General features: G+C 38.2%; 1 protein-coding gene across 15 annotated transcripts in view; it reads right to left on the bottom strand.

Moving 5' to 3' along the window:
- MAP3K13 (mitogen-activated protein kinase kinase kinase 13) overlaps window positions 1-24,045 on the bottom strand; it is a 165,042-nt gene that overhangs the window by 67,712 nt on the left and 73,285 nt on the right. Inside the window, exon 1 of one of the 15 annotated variants that reach the window (XR_011529119.1) lies at window positions 21,303-21,506. The exons of 12 other annotated variants lie outside the window; for them this stretch is intronic. The gene's annotated coding sequence lies outside the window, so the exon portion shown is untranslated. Of the gene's footprint in view, window positions 1-21,302; window positions 21,599-24,045 lie in introns of those variants that run through there. 2 more of the 15 variants (XM_070582464.1, XM_070582460.1) reach the window with 2 other exon arrangements.

Genomic DNA, 24,045 nt, shown 5'->3' with positions numbered 1-24,045 from the left:
TTACTGCAGGCTGAGGGCTTAGCTGCTTTGGACTGGTTCCTCCAAATGTGTTAATTGTAAAGATGATATAAGCAGGTAAAAAGAAGATGTAAGTCAGGCATGATCCTAATAAGGAAAACAATGCAGAGAATCAAGTTTACAAAAATAATCAGAAAATGACAAGTTGAAAGAAAAACACAGGATACTTTTGAGTTCTTACAGTAAGCCTTAAAGGGCATCTGAGATCATTCTTAGAAAGAGAATCTAAGTCAGAAGTGCTAAAACAATTGTTTTTTTGTTTGGTATGCAGTTTAAATACATAAAGCTTACACCTGATACATTTTCTAAGATATTCAAGGACTTTTATAGACATTCTCACATCAGTTCTCACCACAGCCATCCGAGAAAGGCACTCAGTAAATTTGCTATCAAAATCACAAGACTACACCTAAAAACTGGCCTTAAAGGATATAAGTAGTTGGTTATCTGTGTTCACTGTTGCATCCTTTAGCCACCACTTATCAGTGGATAAGGTGGTCACTTATCAGATATTTTCTCTTCAGCTCATTCACTGACTGATTCAGTAAATGCTTTGTTAATCACCTAGGGTGCTGGCTCTGTGTTAAGCAATAAGCGTGATGCTGAGATGAACAACACTGTGGACCCCTGCTCTGGAGGAGCTTACAATCTATTAGAGGAGAAAAAATAAGTAAATGATTACTAAGTAGTATGAGAAGCTCTGCAAGGGAGATGTTTTAAATTTTTGAAGCACAAAGAAGGGAAAATTGCTGTCCAGGATGAATAGGGAAGAGGCATAAAGAACATCAGCCAGAGGAACAGGCACGCACAATGCGTGGAGATGCGAAAGATCACGTGGTGATTTGGGGAGAGGGAAAAATGTCAGCAAGCCTGCTGGAAGGTGATGAGAGATGTAGAAGAGAGGGCTGGAAAGGTAGATTAGAGGATTTTTGTTTCTCCTATGGGCACAGAAGTATGGAGAGGTGAAGGGAAGTGACATGATTAGATTTGAAAGATGATTCTGTTAAGGGTAGAAGATGGATGGATGGAGGATGGAAGATGAAAAAACGCTACTACAGAGAGAATGGAAAGAATTTGAGAGATATTTAGAAGGCAGAATTGATAGGATATAATGACTGGCTGGATGTGACGACGAGAGAGAGTTTTCCACTGAGGAGGACTAGATGTTATCACAAATCAAGGCAGAAAATCCAGAATAGGTGCCAGCTAGGGAACTCCAGCGAGGAGGTAACATGGTAGGGTTTATACTTTGACATACTCTCTTAAGCAAGGCGGTTGGAAACGGAATAAGGAAGTAGTAGCTAAACTGAAACTGGGACAAAGGGCTACAAATATTGTTGGGAGACAAATATGAGGGAAAAGTTTCACATAATTATTATACTCACATCAGAGAGTTAGATATTTTATGGACTCACTTTATCCTGAGCTTCGTGATCAATATTATTCCTTTCTCAAGGGTTATTTTATCATTTTCTTTGGTCTCTTTCATAATCCTCCTGAATCTAACACCAAGCTCTTATCCTCCCCCGACACCACACATGTGTGAATAATCTCCTCCTAACCTGTCCTCAACCCAAGAGTGTTCCTTTCTTCAAAACCATGTCGTCCATGAGCCACTTGTTGGGTCTGCTCAAAAAAATCAGTGATTGGGGCTGGCCCCGTGGCCAAGAGGTTAGGTTCGCCCGCTCCGCTGCAGGCGGCCCTCTGTTTCGTTGGTTCGAATCCTGGGCGCGGACATGGCACTGCTCATCAAGCCACGCTGGGGCGGCATCCCACATGCCACAACTAGAAGGACCCACAACGAAGAATATACAACTATGTACCGGGGGGCTTTGGGGAGAAAAAGGAAAAAAATAAAATCTTTAAAAAAAAAAAATCAGTGATCGCTAAAGGACACAACAGAGAACACAGATAACCAACTACTTCCATCCTTTAAGGCCAAATCCATATTCTTATTAACTATTTATATCATTATTGTTTCATTCCTTTATTTAAACTTTAAGTCTTCTGAATAGAACACTTCACTACTTCTGAGTTCTAATCACCATCAATAATTTGGACGGTCTCATTTGGGCACCACTGTTCCAAAGGCCTTTCAGAGCAGCTACTGTTTCCATGAATATCAGAATATATTTGCATTGACCCTGAGAGCTTAGGTCACCAGAGAAAATGATTCTGATTCCACATAATCTGCAAGGGATAGAAAGGATGATTGTACAAGTATAAGAAGGAAGTTAGTACTACAAATCAACAAACCTTTCCTGAGTGCCTGCTGCATGTGAGGTATTGTACTGTGCTTCTCAGAAGCCATATGGGGATATGAAAGTGTAAAGATGGCATCCTCCCTATCTTTTGGTATGCCTTACATATTTCATAATTTTAAAAAAATGGCCCCTGCTCTTTAAAACTCAAGTCTAGTAGGGGTGACAGCCACAAACACAGATGAAGGTAGACCATGACACATGCCTATAATACAATACAGGTATGAAGTACAGTGGGGTAATAAATAATAAATTAATCTTTCCGCCTTTGGGGAACAAGAGTCTGGTCATCTGGCTTTACAAGATATGAGACCAAAAGTCTGAGATTTGGGGAGAAAATGTCTTTCTTGCTTGATGCATCTGGTAAGCCTTAAAAAAATATTTTTGAATCTACAACTGGAAGACATAAGACTAGCCCATTGGATCACAGGCCTGAAGCTGCTGCCAGGTCCTCAGTCTAAGGCTTTTGGTCACTTCTCAGAACAGATAGTATTGCTTGTCAGCTCTTTACATCACACCATTTCCAATGCTCCTTCCCCCCAGTCTGTCCACATACCCCAAAACCCTCCCAGAGCCCATCAGTGTTCCGTCCTTCCCTTCACCCCTCCCCACGAACATACACAAGGGGCAGGGGTAACCCTAAAGTGTCCACTGAGTAATTTCACAGGACAAAAAGGTTGCAGATTCCCTTTAAGTGTAGTCCTTCCAGAAGGCAGGGAGAGGCCAGATGACCTTTCAAAGTCCTGCTGGCATATGGGCAGGCTCTACTTCTGTCTCATCCATACTGCCACGGACAGGCCTGGGACCAAAGCCTGACAGGAATATAAAAAAGCCCCTGGCTCCAGTCCACTCTACAACCCTCATGTCAGGCAGAAAAATGTGCTTTGGCATCTTTGTTGGCCATATGACTTCTTGGATATGTGTATTACAAGAATCAGACTGATGACTTCTTCCCCCCCACCCCTAAAAAGGAAAACAAAGAAAAAGAAGTCCTATTTAAAGCAGGGAGTTTCTCATGGAGCTTTAGAAGATATTTGTACATAATTAAAAGGAAAGATTTAAATTTTCTCCATCAAAATCAGTTTATCTATAGTACAACATAAATATTTGCTATGCTAAAATATCTGCATACTAAAGCATTTATATACTGCATAATAGCATTTAATACTACTCAACACTTATGACTTTAGCAATTTTGCAGTTTAATGATTTGGAAAGAAGCTATCAGGAGTCAGGAGTCCCAGCTGTGTCATAAATTAGTTGTTTGGCCTTGGGCAAGTCACATAACCTCTCTGGGCCTCAATTTCCTCATCTGCAAACTGAAAGAATTGGACTAGAATGGTTTCTAAGGTCCCTTTTAACAATTAAAAAAACATTCTGTGAATATAAGGAATCAGAACAACCCAACAATGGAAAAGGATATCTCAAAACTGATTACTTCCCCCCATCACTGGAAATGCTCAGTCTATCAGAGAAATTATCAGGCTTCGCTTAGGTAAACAGGATTGAACCAAATGACCTCTCCTATGTCTCTCAATTGTAAGGCTCGCTCATCTTATGAATTAGTTTTGGAGACCATAAGACAACTAGAGAATGAAATTAATTTAACAGTAAAAGGTGGGGAGGGAAATGCTATCTTCCAGGTACGGTATTAAATGTTTGCTGTTATGTTAACAGAGCAATGACAGGTATAGCAAGTCACTGCGCAGCTAATGGGGACTGTTTGTCTTGGGTCAGGTTGCTAGGTGGTGTAAATAACTCTGCAAACACAACACTCAGCAAGGAAAAAGTCTAAATGCCTCAGTCAGTCCAAAGCGAGCATATACGCTTTCATCACTGAATGCCTTCTGATTGCCAGTCAGAAAAACTAAGAGAAGAGGGAAGAGGACCGCAATCAACTCTATATTTGGGGGCACACAGACCCTTCCTACAGTGGTGGGCTCCACTGGCCTATGTTTAGGGACATACATCAAGAGACCCACAAATGATAACAATAATTACTGCTTTATCTTCCATTTATATATTGAGTTGAGTTTCCAAAGTTAATTCCATATATTTTAATCTCATTTGAGCCTCATAATAGCCATGTGAGGTGAGCAGAGCAGGTATTATTGACCCTTCTCAGAGGAAAATTGAGGCTTACCAAGGTTTAGTTGCAATCCCCTTCTTCAACAATGGAAACTGATCAAATATTATCCTATCACTTTCAATTCCCTTAAAGGCTTTTGTCACAAGAGGTCAGGCAGGATACACCTATCTGTTTATGATTTCAGTATATTTGCATATATTCAGGAAATGGCAGAGGAATATAATATTGTTATGGAATGTCAAGAAATACCTTTTAAAAAGGAAACCAAAAATAATCCCAAATTGTAATAGTATTTTGAAAAGCTGAATTAGAAATAGATGTTGAATGAGAAATACTTCTTGCATCTGAGAAATAATAAAGGGGACCAAAAATACTATAACAAACTGAACCCAATTTAAGTTGTAATCCCGCAAAACGCTTCTGGAAACATGTAATGGTAAAGGTTAGTGTACTGGGAAGAAAGAGAAAAGTCAGTTTAGTGAGAAGCAAGAGAGAAAAGCAAAGTATTTGAAACAGGTGACAAACATATCAAGAAACAAAGATCTTTCTACAGAAATTATAGGTTTAAATTGATCAAGAATTAAGCAAAGCCAGATTTTGGTATAAGGTAAGCATGTAAAAGCTTTAAACCTTAGAAGAAAAAAATGCCAGTATCTGTTAAGGCACCTATTATGCTTATAATTTTTATATACTTTATTTCACTTAATCTTCATAACTCCATGGAGGTCAATATTATCATCATTTTATAGATGAGAAAATTGAGGCTCAGAGAGGTTAAATAAACTTGTCCAAGTTTACAGTTAGTAGATGGCTTGTTAGGTCCATCCGATTTCAGTCTGGATCCTTTTAGAAAGTTACCTCTCCTTAGAAAAAGTGTACCTAAATTTTGCACAATTCTATTTAGTTACTAGAAACATGAGAAATTAAAAAAATAAAGAAACATCTTTTCATCTTTTCTAATAATTGGTAGGCTGGAAATTCCATGACATGTTGTAATTTAACTCACTCATCCCAGTGATATGAGCTTTAGAGTCAGAAGAATTGGGTTTGAATCCTTGAATCCTTACTTAAGCAGCTATAAGATCCGGAGAAAAGCCCTTGAACTCTTTAGGCCATAATCCAATATGTTAGCCTTTCATTCTACATATTTATGAAATATAGTTACTGGACATTATCCTAGGCATCTCAGGGATAGAAAGATACAAAAGACATTCTTCTCCATCCTCAGAGTTTATTTGCATTAAATCAGTTTAGTTAAAATCACCTTCTACATTTTTCATCAACATCATCCTTTCAGGCTCCTACTCCAAGAAAGAAGGTACATAGGGACAAATGCCCAGAGGGACACAGGATGAAGGAAAAGTTGTAACACTGACATTATAGATTAGGGGACTATTGGGAATAATTCTTCACACTTTATAGCCAGCTAATCCCGCCTGGTAGCTCATTCCTGTTCTCCTTTGTTACTGCCCGAGATGTAAGCATCTCTGGTTTATTGTCTCAACCCTGGACTTATCTGCATCCTCTTCCCTCACCCCATCTCCCACTGTCCCCTCCATCTAAAACTTTCCCATTGTACCCTCCTGTTTCATCTTCAACATCTTGGCTGAGTGCTCCCTCAACTTCCTTGAATGAATGGTCACAGCTGACTTCTCTCTCTTTTCCTCCCTGCTTACCATCACCACATTAAACTAATCACTGAAATCCTGAGGATATTTTCTTGTCAGGGAAAATTGTCAAAGACTTTGAAATGAGCAAAAAGGTTACTGGTTACCCTTGGCCAGGGCACCATCCCCAGTTTTTATGAGCTTTTCCTTGTTTTTGAGATATTTACAACTCTGAAAATTGTAGCACACATCTAGTAATGCAACTGATTCTTGTCCATAGAAATGCAAATAAATTGTATCTGATAAATGCAACTGATTATTAATGCCCTATGAATATTGACTAGTTTTACCCCTACACATTCATTTCAGCATTCCTTATTGCCTACATACACGTGTGTTCTTTTAATTTTCCTTATAACATCTTACTGGTTTCCCTCATTCATTAAAGAATTAAAATCTTTGACATATTCATTTTATGTGTGCATGAATCATTATTTTACCCTTTAAAAAGTAACCTTCAACATCCTGAATATCTCCTTGAATACGTGCACTTCTCTCCATTGCAATAACCCTTTCTAGCACAGGCCATCATCACCTTTGCTTAGATTATTTTAACAATCCCATAATTTTATCCTTGTCTCCAGTCTCTCCATCCTGTTCCACTCTCTCCATAGCGAGAGTGCTTTTTCTAGTATGTAATTCTGAACAGACTACTCAACTTTGTGAAATCTCCTGCTCCTACATGAAGTCCAACCCTCCTGGCATGATCTACTTCTGTAGCCTCATGTTTGATACAGCCCTGCAATTCACCAATCAGACTCCAGTTCTCTGAATTCACTGCCTTCTCTCTCACCTCTGGAATTTAGCACTTGCAGTCCTCTTTGCATGCAACACTCTGTATACCTCTTTCCATTCAGCTCTTGCTTGTTCTTTAAGGTTCATGTCTATTATCACTTCCTTCAAGAAGCCTTCCTGGATCCCTCAAGTCAGGGTTAGATGCTCCACTCATATCCTCCTTTACCTGCCTGTACTTCATCCCTTTACTCCCTCCCCTAAAAGCACATATCACTGTATTGTAATTGTTCTTTAACTATCTCCTCTACTAGTCTGTAAATTCTGTGAGGGCAGGTGCCATGATTAGGGGTTCACCACTATAAACCCAGTACATAGCACAGCATCCAGCATATAGTAGTCACTCAAGAACATATTCCAAAAGCTGAGTTCTCTATATGGTCCCAGGATAATAACAGAATCTTTTCCATCCAAATCCTTCTCAAGGACTATGACCCACTCCACACACTCCAATCACACCCCCTCCAGAAAAAAGCACAGGTTATACTCAATTAGAATGTACTCCAGTTTGTTTAGGCTTTTATTTTATAGAGTCAAATATTCAACTCATCTGCTTTTTAAATTGTGAACAGTTCCATAAAATGGCCATTCCTAGGAAAGATGAAAGAGGGTTTTGTTTTACTTTTTCTACGACAGGGAAAAGAGAATGGAAGCAGAAAAAAAGCATGATAAATAAAAGGAAATGAAGGTGAGAATCATGAGAAATGGCTACAGTATACATGATGGGTTCTAGCTATTACTCAGCTATTCTTTTTTTTTTTTTAACCTCCTATTGAATTCTTCTTACCCAAGCAATATTATGAGTTTCAGGATAAATGTTGAAAATAGTAACTTTGTAATCAGGCAGAGAAGCGGTACATTAGGTTTATGTTACTTTCTTTAAGTTCTATAGTATTTTACATTTCTTCTTTTTTTATTAATTGATATTTCTTTAGGTCCTGTATGTATGATTTATTCTTAACAAACAAAATCCTGATTTTACTATTCAGCCTTAAAAAGAAAGGAAATCCTAACACATGCTACAACATGGAGATATTATGCTAAGTGAAATAAGCCAGTCACAAAAGGACAAATATTGTTTGATTTCACTTATCTGAACAATCTATTGAAATTCATAGAGACAAAAAGTAGAATGTTGGTTGCCAGGGACCGGGGGAGTGGGGAATAATTAAAGTTATTATTTAATGGCTACAGCAGTTCATTTTGGGAACATGAAAAAGCTCTGGAGACGGATGGTGGTGATGGCTGCACAACAATATAAACGGACTTAATGCCACTGTACTGTACACTTAAAAATAGTTAAAATTGTAAATTTTATGTTGTATATATTTTATCACAATAAACAAAATAAAGAATGGGGAAAAATCCTGTCTTTAGTCTTGAACCTGCAATGACTGGCACCTACTGGTAGAAAGCCTGGACAGACTGGGTGTGTAGAATAGTGCTGTTGTGCAAGTGGGAGAAAGGAAACAAATCTAAATGTAAAGTGATTTAAAAGAAACTTATTAGTTAAAGCTGAAGGTTGAAAACATTCACAAGAATCAAATCCCGCTCTGTATTTAGTAACAATGAAGTGTTCTCTTAAGATTGTCTATAAGAACCCCCATTCCTGTATATCCCTTAAGAAAATGTCTTCTCTACAAAATCTTCCTCAATCCCCAGGTAAGGAAGCAGTAGAGTAGCACAGAAAAAGTTTGGACCCTGGAGGCAGGCTATCTGAAACTGAATGGTGGCTCTACTTTGAGGAATTTACTCTCTCTGTGCTCTGGCTTCATCTGGAAATTAGGGACAATGATAACAGCACCCACCTCCTAGAGTCATGAGGTTTAAATGCATAAAGCACTATGAACAGTGTCTGGCACATTGTAAGCACAATATAGATGTCAGCTATTATTCTTGCTCCTTTTCACACTCACATCCTATGCAATGGGGCCCATAGTGCTCTGAGGACTTCGGGGAATCCCTGAGACTTTTTAGGGCTTCTGTGACGTCAGAACTATTTTCATAATAATAAGACATTATTTCCTTTTTTCAGTCACAGTCTGTCACAAGTACACAGTGGAATTTCCCAGTGGCTACCAAACGCCATTTGATTTTACAATAGATTGAAAGCAGAAGCAGAAATGAGAATCCAGCTATCATCTATTAAGTCAGACACCAAGGAGATTTGCAAAAATCTCTTCTTATAAGGCCACTTTCCTCACAAAAAATTTTGGAGGTTTGTAATCTAGCTATTTTTCATAAAAAAGTTCTTTATGTTAATGTGTAAAGGTTTTTCAAAAAATAATTAGTATTTAAAATTTTTCTCAGTTTTAATTCTTACTATGATAAATACAGAAGATATAACTCACATAAAAAAAGTCCTTTGGGGTCCTCAATAATATTTTTGGTCCTCAGACCAAAAAGTTTGCGAACCACTGTCTTACTATATTATAGTGTATGTGTGAATCTCTTCAAGTAGACGGTGAGTGTGCGTGGACAAGAATACTGTTTTACCTTTTTCTTTTTTTTTCTTTCTTTTTTTTTTCTTTTAAGATTTTATTTTTTTCCTTTTTCTCCCCAAAGCCCCCCGGTACATAGTTGTATATTCTTCGTTGTGGGTCCTTCTAGTTGTGGCATGTGGGACACTGCCTCAGCGTGGTCTGATGAGCAGTGCCATGTCCGCACCCAGGATTTGAACCAACAAAACACTGGGCCGCCTACAGCGGGGTGAGCGAACTTAACCACTCAGCCATGGGGCCAGCCCACCTTTTTCTTTTTACTCTTTAAAAAAAAATTTCTGCAGGTATTGACAAACGGCCTTTTGGACATGGTAGACAATCAATGAAGGCAATGAAGCTAAGAAATAATAGCAACTACCATTTATTCAGGGCATGATAATATGTTACACACTGTGTTCAGCCTTTCATTTAATCCTCACTAGGTTCTAGAATTATCCCTATTATAGACATGGAGGAAATTTAGAGACGTTAAATAACTTAAAGGCATAGATAGCTAAAAAATGAAACTGCTAGGACTCAGCTCTGACTTTAGAAGCCAAGCTCTTAACCATGTTGAAAGAGTGAAAATATGTAGAGAAATTAGAAAAGCTATGATTAGCAAGACAAATTGTTTACAAAGCACGGTTCCAGTATATCTATCAAGTACCTGCTTTACCTTTGTTAGAGGTTGGTAATTCTGGATTTCTCTTGGATATTCACATGTGACTTGGAACAACTTTTATTTTGTTTAACACAGAGAGCATACTCTCTTATACCAATGTTAATAAGGTCTTTTCTAAGAAGGTCAACTCCTTAACTAGAATGTATTATCTCTTCCTCTCAAGGAGGTAAAAAGGTAGTCCCTCTTAGTACCTTATACCTTTTGAAAGAACTAGTAAGACGAATTTTAAAGCGTAACATAAAAGCAATGTAACAATATTACAAAAATTTGAGAAATAGAGAAAATAATAATCCTATCACCCTAACCCAAAAATTTTGATGTACTTCCTTCAGTTTTCTACTTGAAAAAATGTGAAACATACTCTAATTGTGCTGTGCTTCAAGCTTTGTCTCCTGTTTCATTTTCTTCTACCAGTACATCGCACGTATTTTTCATATGATTGCATGGATTTCATCACCATCATTTTTAAATGGCAGCATATATTCTATCAATTTGCTATTAACTATAGTTAATTATTGTTATTTGTGATAGATATATTCTATAAAGTCATCATGAACACTGAATTAGTGAATATGGAACCATTGCTCCTAGGAGAAATACAGTGTTAGGTTTCTGGTCACAACATTTTCGTCAACTGATCAATACATAACCTTGTTTTACGTGTGTTTCTGTTTAAAGACACTTTACTTAATACACATTGTTGACTCATTAACATCGAACTCACGGCCAACAGCACAATAACTCATGCCTAAATGAAGCATATTTTCTCCGTAAGGCACATCCCAGCCTTCTCACACTTAGGAACGCTAGACAGCACTTCAGCATTACGCTTGGGGGCTATTTTAAACATCGAAATTGCCAACAAAAAGCACAAAAACTGAAAAACCAGGGCACTAAATTGACCTTGAGAAGGACACTTGTTTACCATATGAGCACTGAAACAAGAAGGCGGAGACCATCACCTTGTTCCATCTCAGCTGGGATTGGGTACTTCAGGCAACTCAAATTTTTTACTGCTCTGCACATGTCTGTGAATAACTGTAAAAGTGCTGCAAGGATTGATTTTGAGGTTAAAAATAAATTTTAGGGAGGGCCAGCCCCAGTGGCCTAGTGGTTAAGTTCGGCACACTCCACTTTGGCAGCCCAGGTTTGGTTCCCGGCATGGACCTACACTGCTTGTCTGTCAGTGGCCATGCTATGGCAGCAGCTCAAATACACACAAAGGAATATTGGCAACAGATGTCAGCTCAGGGTGAATCTTCCTCAGCAAATAAATAAATAAATAAATAAATAAATTTTAGTGAGTAGGTGAATTCACAAATACAGAATCTGCAAATAATGATTATCAATTGTATTTCTCTAATATAGAACAGTTATTTCTTTTTCTTCCTATTAAAATAATGCTGTCAGGGGCCGGCCCGGTGGCTCAGTGGTTAAGTTCGCGCGCTCTGCTTTGGTAGCCCAGGGTTTCACCTGTTCAGATCCTGGCCGTGGACATGGCACTGCTCATCAGGCCATGTTGAGGCCACGTCCCACATGCCACAACTAGAAGGACCCACAACTAAAAATATACAACTATCTACTGGGGGGATTTGGGGAGAAAAAGAAAAAAAACAAAAGAGCAATGCTCTCAAGAGAAGATAAAGTTACTTTTAAAATATTATTTAATAAAAAATTAATATTTAATAAATATTAATTAATGCTGTCATTAATATCTTTATGCATAAAACTTCTTCCTCTTTTAGGAGTATTTTCTTATGGACTACTGAGATAGTCATAATTTTGATAGGGCCTGCTTATTGCAGTAGTTCTTGGAGCGGCTTGTGAGGATTCTTCGGGTCCTTGCTACTTACAAAATGTGGTCCTAGGACCAGCAGTATCAGCATCAGCATCATTTGGGAGCCTATTAGAAATGCCGACAAAATTACCCCAAACTAAGTGAACCAGAATTTGGTTTTTAACAAAATCCTCAGGTGATTCCTATGCACACTAAAAACCTGAGAAGCCCTGCTTTGAATCAAGGATTCTCAAACTTCAATATACACCAGCATCACCTAGGCAGCTTGTTAAAACGCAGATGCCTGGGCCCCCATCCCCAGCATTTCTGGTTCGGAACATCTGGGGAATGATCTGAGAATTCACATTTATAACAAGTTCCCAGGTGATGTTCGTGCTTTTAATCCTAGGACCACACTTTGAGAACCACTGTGTAAGCTGGTTCACGGGTAGGTCTCTTGCAGGATTGATGTTTTTAAACTGTGAATGCATCTTTTTTTCACGGAAGAGAGGGAAAAAAATAATTGATTTTTAGCTCATCAGAAGAAATCCTCATTGAATAGGGCCAGGTTTCGTGGAGGCGGGTTGGCTAGCCAGGATGGGTAGACTTAGTCATGGCTGGTGGGGGAAGGCCAATATGGATGGGTCAACTGAGAAACAAAAACAGAGAAAAAAATTTTATTCCTTGTTATTTAGGCACAGTCTATAGAAAAATCTATCATTAAAGTATCTAAAAAAATTCTCGAATAGTTTTTCATAAACTATGTTTTATGAATTACACACAAAATAGGAGAATCTGAAGAATCTGCTTGGCAAAAAGTGTCAAAAACCATTTTTTTTACTTTTTCAGTTTCCTGGTGATAATATACAGCAGTGAAAGGATAGGTCCCAAAACAAGGCCCCCAACTTAGTTTCTGGGTCTTTAGCAAATCCTTGGCTGCAACCAGCCAGGAATAAACCAGACATTTCTCTCAGAAGGTGGAAGCCTCAAGACTACAGTTTCCTCTCCCTGAACCTACAAGTGTAGCACACAGTCAATTCCAACGCATTCTGTTCTCCAGCGTAAAGACACTTCTGGGTATAAGCCACACGCATTTCAGGTAAGTCACAATTACCCTTTCATATTGCTCATGAGCTTGGCGAAGCTTTCACGCAGGACAGTTTCCTGGATAGGTGCTTCCTTGGAGTGACTTCCTTTTCCTTACTCTAGGGTCTCCTCTGCCCCGCATTAATAAAGAGGATCTCTTGGTCATTATTCTTTACTTTCCAGACCCAGTCAAGTCTTTTAGAATCTGGGTGGCTTGCTGTTCTTTGTTTTTAAAACCATTCCATGGCCTTTTAAATAGTAGGAAAAAGAACAAAGGCTATTTATAAAACAATCTGTGGCAAAAGCAGTTTGAACCAAACAAAAGCCAGAATCAAAGGTATCAGATTCAGTTAAAAGAAATCCTTATCAGTGCAGATAACCCTTTGATCAAAGGAGAGCGGGTGATGGGAGTGAGTGCTGTTTCAAAGTGTTACAGCAGAAGTCCCATTGGAGAAAAGATCATTACAGAAACTATAAAGGATTACGTGATTGTTTTTCTTTCTCAAAGAAATCTACTCTGGTCTCCAGGTCTCTGAGAATACTTAAGAATTAGATTAGGGCCTAGCTTTGATCATTAACACAAGCATGTAAAGCAAATGTTCAGTCATTTTTTATTAGACAAACAGATGGGAGGGGTTCTGTTCAAAAATGGCCAGAAATAGGAGGGAGAGGCTGAGGAGCGGGGAGGAGGCGGGGGAGGGAGAACCTGGCAAAGTAGTAAAATTTCTTTTCAAATTGGCTCTTGAGCCCCAGCAGCTGCAATGTCAGGTGGGTGTTTCCCAGGAGTTTCTATGCTTAGCAAAGATTTTAAATGAATCTGTAATTTAGGTCTAGAAAGTAGTGACTGGATATATCCAAAGGTATGTTGCATCTGTTTCTTCTTAGTGTGCATATGTATTTGAATTTGTTATGTGAGAGGAAATAACTGGTGAGTAATTAGTAAAATGCTTAATCTCACTTTAATCAAAAGATTATTTTCCCTGGAAAAAGCAATCACGGCTCTGTATTTTGGTGGGCTTGATCTCACTAGTCTCAATTATCCATGGTTATCCACGCCTGCAGATAGCCTAATGTGTCCCATTAAAGGCAGACGGGGCAGCTATTAGAAATGCAGGCACAGTGCCTCAGGGGGAATAAGAAGCCTCGGTGGGCTTATTTTGCAAATTGAGCCCTCCTTAGTAATAGCAACTGTGACAGCCCTCTTTAGGACTCTGAGTCTTTTTTCATTCTGGGTCCCAGATCCACTCTCCTTGGTTTAAGGTGGAAACTGCTGCCCTGGCTGCCACCTGCCTGGGGTGAGCCATCAGCTCAGCCGCAGTCTCCCTGGGATCTGCCTCCCTCTTTTGCTATCACCCTCCTCCAGTCCTTTGTCTTTGGCTATTTCCTAAACCCTTCACCCTCAATCAACTCATTCTTTCACTTCTCTGGCCTTTTCAGAATCCAGAATTTCACTAAAATGTCCTCCCAGTACTACCAATTGAACTATTACCCCCAGCCCAGGAATTTGATACAAATTAGCACATTGAAGACAATTGCCATCTATCAGCGGGAAGTCCTACATTGTTTTCTCTTAAAATTTTTAAACAACTAAAATTGCATAGTTACTACACATTCTCTCAGGGTTGTCCTGCAATACAAGATTGCTTTTTTGCAAGATGTTTTTATCACACTGCTACACATATAAGTACTGTGTCTAAATGGAACCACTATATGAAACTATTATAGCTGTTAGGACTGGACATTGGAGCTCTCTGATTGACTATCACACAAATGAAAAAGGATATAAGAAAAATTCTAGATGGATGAACACAAATGAAAAGGAAGTTTTCTTTGTAATATTAAAAATTCATCTTTTTTCTTCGACAAAATCTGCAAACTCAAAACACCAATCAATCAACCAACTTATTTGGAGAATTGTGAAAAGAATACTTTTCAAAAGCTAGCAACTCTCATACAAAATAATAAAATCTTATGTCCAAAGACTCGTCATATACCATCTATGGATTTAGTGAGCCTTCATTTTCTTATTTACTGCAGTCTTTCATTCTTCATTATGCTTCAGCCTTTCTTAGAAAATGATAGGAGGTAGTGAGAGATGGACAGAAAGAGCCAGTATGACGAATTTTGCTTCTTAAGAGCACTAACAAAAGGCAGATCAAGGAAAAGGCTGTAACACACAACCCAACTGAGGTTATTAATTGATCTGTTGCCACATCCCCCATTAGCCCAGACCACCAAATCACTACTAGTCTAATAGAAGCTGTCTCTTGACTACAGAGAACAATAGCCAAGACAAATGACATATATAACGGGCATGCCTAAATGTGGCAAGGTCAGATCTCAACAGGACTCTACTTCCTGCTTATGAGGAAGTACTTGGGTGAATCTGAAATGATTGAACTTTTCTCTGTCTCACCCAGATGTCTCCTCTGAAACACTTTCTCCTCCTCCTCAGCTGTAAAGAATCCCACAGGGGCTAACCTTCTCCAAAAGTAGTGTTAAAGAATTGGAATAAAGGTAGATTTTAACCAGATTGTCTTATAAATTGTTACTTGATGTTGGCGATAACCAGATTCCAAGAATTCTACAATGTTACAATTAGAATGGACATTTGAGCTCAATAAGAAAAATTTCCTCATCTCATATGTTGAAACCAAAGCTGAGGAAAAACTTTTAAAAGCTGAGAGAACTGCCTTGCCAAAGATGACATGAAGCTGCTACTAGGACCTTACAGTCTTAGTCCAATTCTTTTTCCATTACATCATTGTGCCTTACAGCAGGTAAACAGAAAACATGTTGATTTTATCCATTTTAATATAAGTAATCTTCTAGATAAAGAAAGAAGGCAGAAATGGTTGCATAATAGAACCTCATTATTAAAAACTTCCCATTCACCCTCTGTTCAAGGTGGTGCATGTAGATTTCCTAAAGCATAGAAGTGTAGAAAGTCTAGAAAGCTAAAGTGTAGAAAGCAAAAGAAATTTAAGTGTCTCCAGTATCGCCTACACTGGTGGTTTGCTGTGAGAACTAGAACACAGCCCCCTCGTTAATCATCACTCACTGTGCAGTGATTCTCAGTGGTGACATTATGGAAGGACACGCCCTACACACACACACACACACACACACACACACACACACATTCTTATAAGGAGCTATCCTAATAAGGCAGCAAGCAAAGTTTGAAACAGTTTCCCAAGTACCACCTCTGCCATGGCCTCCACCCTGTGGGAAAAAAATCACTAATCCAAAAAAATGGCACTCATGCAATAAACTAATATTTATGGAGTGTCTACGCTGTGCCAGGCATGGGGTATAAAGTGGTGAGTGAAAAATAACATTCAATATTCACTTTGAGTTTTAGCACTTAGAAGAAGCTCTCTTTATACCCAACATGCCTGACTTGGTCAATCTCCAACCCCTCGGCTTGATGATTCCTTAACCTCTTGGAGGAATCTGTATCTGCACATACACTATATGAGGAAAAAGTCCTTTTTGACTTTATACCACCCCCAGCACTCTCCATTCCCCTCCCATCTTTATTTTTCTTCTTAAATTTATCACTAAATTATGTCTAAACATAATTTACTTATTCATTATGTGTCTTCCCCAATAAAATAAGCCCCCAAGAGTGTAAGAATTTTTGTCTGTTTTTTCCATTGCTGTGTCCCCAGTACCTAGAACACAAAGTAAATGTTCAATAAATATGTGTTGATTAAATTAGTGCCAGCACTCCTATACCTGCCAATTCTATTGGATGCATCTTCTTTTCCATCATGGTCTCCTCATCATTCCCTTCAATCATTATCTCCTGCCCAGTATATTGGCCCTCCATCCTCTTAGGATTTTTACTGCTGGCTACATCTAGGCAGAATATAGCTAGCCTGGGTTCCATGATTAGTTATCACATGATAATCTTCATTTACCCCCACCCTCTTATCTTCCACTGCACCTGCTGTGCCAACACTTGACCCTACATTACCCGGTCTTCCGACTTATCTTATACTTTGTCCAGTCCAGAGGATTGCAAGAAAAGATCTTAGATTCATGCTGGACTGGACTAGTAGTAACATTTCATGGTAGGACTCAATGCTCAAAATCCACGATATACAGAGGAATGAGACTGGGATTAAGAATCAGAGCTGGGCTTGAAAACTGGGATGATGTGCACTACCCGGTGTCTTTGGCTGAGTCTGCAACCTTTCTGAGCTTGTTTTCTCATCTGTAAAGTGGGGGTAATAGTACCTACTTGATATCACGAGGATTATATTTTAAAGGAAATAATGTACGTGAAAACTCCCAGCAGATTTACAGGCATCTAGAAGTTGCTTAATAAGCGTTAGCTCCTTCTCTTCCTTTAATTTAACATATTTCATTAACCTCTGATTATGTCCTCACTCTTTGAAAACAACTAACTCCTACTTAGCAAGAAAATCCATGCTTTCTGGTATGAATCTTCTTAATTTTCCTCTCTTCCTTCCTTTCCATACCAGAATTCTATGCTTTCACTCATCCTTTCTCCAGATTCAGAAGTAGTGTCCCTCTTCCTTTATAAGACTAACTCTCTATCCATGCCAATAGTTTTCAACCTTGGTTGCACATTAGAATCATCTGAGGAGCTTTTTAAAAATGCAGATGTCTGGGCCCCACCACAGACGAATTAAATATGAATCTCTGGAGTTGGAAACATGGCATCAATATATTTTTTTAAGTTCTCTGGTAGGGTGCCAAGACAATTCAATGGGATATCCTCCTTCAAAAGAATGAAGTTGAACTTTCCTTATACCATGCACAAAAATTAACTCAAAATGGATCATAGATTTAAATATAAGAGATAAAAGTATAAAACTCTTAGAAGAAAACACAGGAGTAAATCTTCACAACCTTGGGTTAAGCAAAGCCTTCTTAGATATGACACCAAAAGCACAAGCAGCAACAACAAAAAATAGATAAATTGAACTTCATCATAATGGAAAAATTTTGTGCTACAAACTATCAAGAAAGTAAAAGACAACCCGCAGAATGAAAGAAAATATTTGCAAACCATACATTTAATAAAGAACTTGTATCCAGAATATATAAAGGACTCAAACTCACTAATAAAAAGATAAATAACCTAATTTTTTTAAATGGGCAAAGGATCTGAATAGACATTTCTCCAAAGAAGAAATACAGAGGGCCAATAAGCACATGAAAAGATGCTCAACATCTCTAGCCATTAGGGAAATGTAAACCAAAACCACAAGGAGATACTACTTCAAACTCACTAAGATCGCTCTTATCAAAAAGATAGATAATAATAAGTTTTGAAGGAGATGTGGAGAAATTGAAACCCTCATACATTGCTGGTGGGAATGTAAAATGGTGCAGCTACTTTGGAAAACAGTTTGGCATTTCCTGAAAATGTAAACATATGGTTTTCATACAAACCAGCAATTCCACTCCTAGGTATATACCAAGAGAAATAAAAACATATGATCATACAAAAACTGGTACACAAATGTACACAGCCTTATTCATAACAGTCAAAAAGTGGAAACAACTCAAATGTCCATCAACTGATAAACGGATAAGTAAAATGTGATATATCCGTACATGGAAAATTATTTGGCAACAAAAAGGAATGAAGCATTAATATATGCTACAATATGGATGAACTTTGAAAACCTTACACTAAGTGAAAGAAGCTAGTTGCAAAAGATCATATATTGTATGATTTCATTTATATGAAATGACTCAGAACAGGCAAATCTATCTATAGAGAAAGTAGATTAGTGGCTATTTAGGGCTGGGAGGTTGAGGAGAAATGAGGAGTGACTGCTAATGTGTATGGGGTTTCTTTTGCAATGATGAAAATGTTCTAAAATTGATTGTGGTGATGGTTGAACAACTCTATGAACACAGTAAAAACCACTGAATAGGAAACAGAAAGAGAGAGAGAGAGAAAGTTCCCCAGGTAATTCTAATCTTAATGCTTATTTACAGAAACCAATTTCTGAACCACAACACTCTATGTGTATGGTATCTTACCTTCTAGATTCCTGAGGGGTAAAGATGGCATCTTCCAAATCTTTCTTTCCTCCCATTCTTAAGGAATAATAACTCACACAGAGCAGGAGTATGATATCTTTTAAATGACTTTTTTTTTTTTGTAAGTAAAAGAGTGTTCTTGCTGAATGTTTCCTATTTTAATCAAAATTGCGAGAATCAGGCTGCCACCTGGCAGAATTGGTCATCTTGGCTATCTGGATTCATTTGAACTCCCCAAGCAATTAATTCAGCTGTAGCACATAGAGAGAGGGCAGGCAGACAGTGCAAACCAAACTGACCAGTTCTGCCATCCAAAGCATGGTTCTTCTGTCATACACCAGTGAAGGTGGCCTCTGGCCCTTAGGAACCATTTTTTTGACAGTTCCCCAGGACATGGCTCTGGTTTGACTGACGTTGTTTACTAAATAAATTAATTCCTACTTCTGGAGTAGCTTCAATTTTTAAACAGAAAGCCATCTATTGACAGTCACTGATACACAGGATTTTATTGTTTGATATTAAACAATTAAGAGTTATTGTTTTTTTCTTTCTCTACAAGTACACTATACATGAAAATAAATATAATCTAGAATGCAGCCACTAGGAGTGGAGAAGAGGGCGATTCTATATCCACTCTGTGCCTTAAAGGGAGAGTTTTACTTTAATAAATCCAAAGGGCAGATTGTATTTCCTTCACGGAAATAAAGCTCTTTCTTGGCAAAATGTATATAAAAGACAGAGTCTGATGAAGATTTTTCGAGTTTGATTATGTAAACACATTTTTTAAAAATGTCCTAAGAATTCAGTCTTTTGATCTGACTGTGCTCTAGCAGACCTCAATAATTTAAAATCACTTGGAAATTGCTACTTTCAACAAAGTCTCTGATGGTACACAAAAAGAGACACTGCTGAAATAAGTAGATGTTTACAAATATAGGGAATTGTGTCACTGTTCAACCTAGAAAATAAAAAATAGCAGAATATGAAACCATAGTTGTCTGAGTATAGAACACAGATCTGGTTTAGAATCCGGCAGAAGTTTTCCCTTCTGTCACTCTGGTGAGTTCAAATGCACTCAGAAAAACAAAACGAGAAAGGGCAATGCCAAGATGAGACACAAAAGAAAATTCTAAATCCTCAGGTAATTTTGAAATGAAATGAGTTTACTAAGAATGATTCAAAAGATATCATTAGAGCCATACTGTAGAAGCTTTGTTTCACGAGAAAAGAATATAATATGAAAATCTCAAAACTAAGTATTGATTATACAAGGTAAACACGACAAGGCTGGATGACAAGAAATAACAGACATCTTGCTTTCTCTCTCATTGGAAAGACCAACCAGGTACATGCTGCAGACTACACAAATTGCTCAAAGAGAGGCAGTTGGAAAATGCTATTAAATTATTTGGGTTGAGGAGCTGCCCCAGGGGCAGAACATGTCAGAATGTCACATGCCTCTCCTTTACTATCACAACTTTCACCAGAATAAACCAGAGCCTTGGAAAACAAACCCAATCATAAATACTAACTTTTTGTTACAACTCCAAGAAAACTATCAAACCAACTTAATACATGGAACATATCAGAACTTCTCCAAGTTTCCCTAACACAGTGGAATAAACTATTTCTGTTGGAAGTTTGTCTTAGAAAAATACTCACGTGCATTTCTATACAATATAATCAAAGAATACATTAAAAACCACTTCTTAGTTTTCATTAGAGGATATTAAAAAATGAGAATTTAAGGATAATTCCCCTTTTGCCTCTGGTGCAGGCTTCTAGGTTTTTGAAAACATAAATAAAACATACAGAGTGACATAAAGAGCTACAAATATGTATAAATACACCTCTATAGCTCCCAAAATAAAAGCTTTTGAAAAAAATGGTTGGACAAGTATCCATCTTCCCCAAATTGCCCTCCCAAGATATTGACTGTTACACAATTATGAGACAAAGGCAAGGTGAAGGGTGAGGAAGAACAGAAAGGAGGCAGAAAGGAAGACAAGTGCTCAGCAGGATAGAGCCTGCTCTGTCTAGCTGGCCCAGCTTTCCCCGCACCTTTCTGGTACCAGTTCCAGGCTTTGCCTCTAATACAGTCCACACCATCTCTCAGAGAAATCAATCTCCCTTCAAGGAAAGCCAAGCCAGCATCTAGAGGTAACGTGCAGAACGGTAAATGAAAAATGTCCACGTCTAGCAGGCAGACAAGCAAAGGAAAACCAGCTGTCAGTTTCAGAGGCTCCTAGCTGTAACCTGGTTTCAGGTTTCTCTTTGCCTCTGCTTCTGTCTGTCTGTCTCTCTCACCATGTCTCCCTCAAATAATATCAGCTTTCTAATCACCTCAAATCACAAATACATTCTCCGTCTGTCCCTGTGAAAAATGCTGATGAAACAGAAAAATAGAGTGCGATACTCACAACAATGAAGAATTCCTACACATGCTGTTCCATTTTCTTGCTTTAAAAAGATGGAAGGTTAATTTAAAAAGCCTCGCAGAATTAGAAAAATAAGGGGGCGGGGGATTCCACCCACACAATCCTCCAGCCCACCGCAAGGAGCCCGAAGGCTTGCTGACGTCACAGATTCATGAATGGATGTAAATTGGGCTGGTTTAGGATTCCGCACAGACTTCGCTGTGGTGTGTGCCATGAAAAAGAAAGGGAGGGTCCAGAGCAGACCCGGCCAATGGGCTACAGGCAGTCATGGCCTGCCTTCTTTTAGAAGGAATCTGGTCACAGAATAAACAGAGCCCGCCAATCAGGCGTCTGCCACTGCCTTAAGACAGACTGGCAGCTTGAGGAGTGAGAGAGTGTGTGTGTGTGTTTCAAGCTGTGATAGTCATGAAAACATTATTATTGCTATTGAATGAGGGAATCAAAATAGAATTTCGGTGAAATCAATGCTACCAAAAATGCGCTTAGAAGAAATCACAATCTTTTATCCATTAGAGCTATTTTCTTTAAACGTTTTCTTATACTGTGCGTGATCTGATGTGATAAAAACAAATCGAAGTCAGGGAAACAGTTTCTAAAACTGGTGACCAGCAGACATGTATTCCCTGCACACCAGGACTTGTAAAAGCAAAATACTAGGGAAATAATAATGGGAATAATAACCTAGTGATTTAGGAAATACAAATATATAATTTTACATAAATGTAATTATTTTGTAGAACAATATCACCTTGTTGACCTTTGTGATGCATCAAAATGGGGTGTAGAATAGTAATTTATTGCTACATTTAAATAAGGAAGGGAGGGTGGCCCTGTGGCCGAGTGGTTGAGTTCGTGCACTCCCCTGCGGCAGGACAGGGTTTTGCTGGTTTGAACCCTGGGCGCCGACATGGCACCGCTCATCAAGCCATGCTGAGGCGGCATCCCACATGCCACAACTAGAGGGATCCACAACTGAAAATATACAACTATGTATGAGGGGGCTTTGGGGAGAAAAAGGAAAAGTAAAATCTTAAAAACATGATAATAACAAGGAAGGAACATTTCCTCGTTGGTTTATTAAACTTCTGACATTCAATTAAGACATAGCTCCAAAAGAGCTGTTAATGATTCCTAGAGCAAATTTTGTTTTTAGTAAGATGTCTTATTATTGACAAAATTAGCAAAAACAGCTGTATTAAATTCACCCAAAGAGCTCATGCATTTTTAAAAATTTTCTAATTTAAAATTTTTAACAGCTTTATTGAGGTATAATTGATATAAAGAACTGCACATATTAATGTGTACAATTTGATAAGCTTGGAGCTATGCAAACACCCGCGACACCATCACCACAGTCAAGGTAGTAGACATATCCAATGTCTCCCAGAGTTTCCTGTGTTTCCTTGGGGTTTTGTGTGTGCGTGTGTGTGTGTGGTAAGAACACTTAATATGAGATCTACCCTCTTAGCAAACTTTGAAGTGCACAATACAATATCATATTGTTAACTATAGGCACTATGTTGTACAGAGATCTCTAGAACTTACTCATCTGGCATAATGAAACTTTATACTCATTGAATAACATTTCCCCACTCCCTCCTCCCCCAGCCCCTGGTAAGCACTATTGTATTCTCTGCTATGAGTTTGACTATTTTAGATAACTCATATAAGTGGGATCATGCAGTATTTGTCTTTTTGTGATTGGCTTATTTCACTTAGCATACTGTCCTCCAGGTGCATCTATGTTGCCGCAAATAGCAGGGTTTCCCTTTTTTAGGGGTGAATAATATTCCATTGTATGTATATGCCACATTTTCTTTATCCATTCATCTGTCAATGGACACTTGGGTATGTTGGCTATTGTGAATAGCACTGTAATGAACATGGGAATGCAGATACCTCTTTGAGATACTGATTTCAATTATTTTGGATATATACCCAGAAGTGGGATTGCTGGATCATATGGAAGCTCTATTTTTAATTTTATGAGGAATCTCCATACTGTTTTCCATAGCTGCTGTACCATTGTACATTCATAGCAACAGTGTACAAGAATTCCAATTTCTCCAAACCTTGCCAACACTTATCTTTTTAAAAATAGTAGCCATCCTAAGAAGTGTGAGGTGATATCTCGTCATGGTTTTGATTTGCATTTCCCTGGAGATTAATGATGTTGGGCACCTTTTCATATACGTATTGGCCATTTATACGTCTTCTTTGGGGAAATGTCTGTTCAAGCCCTTTGCCCATTCTTGACATTGGTCCTGGCAATTATTTCTTAAAATGACACCAAAAGCACAGGAAACAAAAACAAAAATAGACAAGTGGGACTACATCAAACTAAAAAGGTTCAATCAACAGAATGAAAAGGTAATCTACAGAATAAGAGAAAATATTTATAAAACATATATCTGATAAGGGGTTAATTTCCAAAATATATAAGGAACTCATACAACTTAAAAGCAAAAAATAAATAATGTGACATTTCTTTATTCTTTATTTTAAAAATTTTCAAAGTTACACAAAAGTGGAGATTAACATAATTTACTGACCCTGTACCCCATCATTTCACTTCACGATTACCAATGCTTTACTAATACTGATCACAACTTTTTTGAACTTTGGAAATGGACTCAAATCCTTGGAACTGGAACAATAGTGGTTAATATAAGGCCCTGGATATGAGGTGTCCGGTGACCAAGAACATTCTGAGCAGAGATCCGCT

The sequence above is a fragment of the Equus przewalskii genome, chromosome 18, assembly GCF_037783145.1.
Source record: "Equus przewalskii isolate Varuska chromosome 18, EquPr2, whole genome shotgun sequence".
NCBI lineage: Eukaryota > Metazoa > Chordata > Mammalia > Perissodactyla > Equidae > Equus > Equus przewalskii.
The sequence above is the reverse complement of the archived record's forward strand: the minus strand, read 5'-3'. Positions and strand labels throughout refer to the sequence as shown.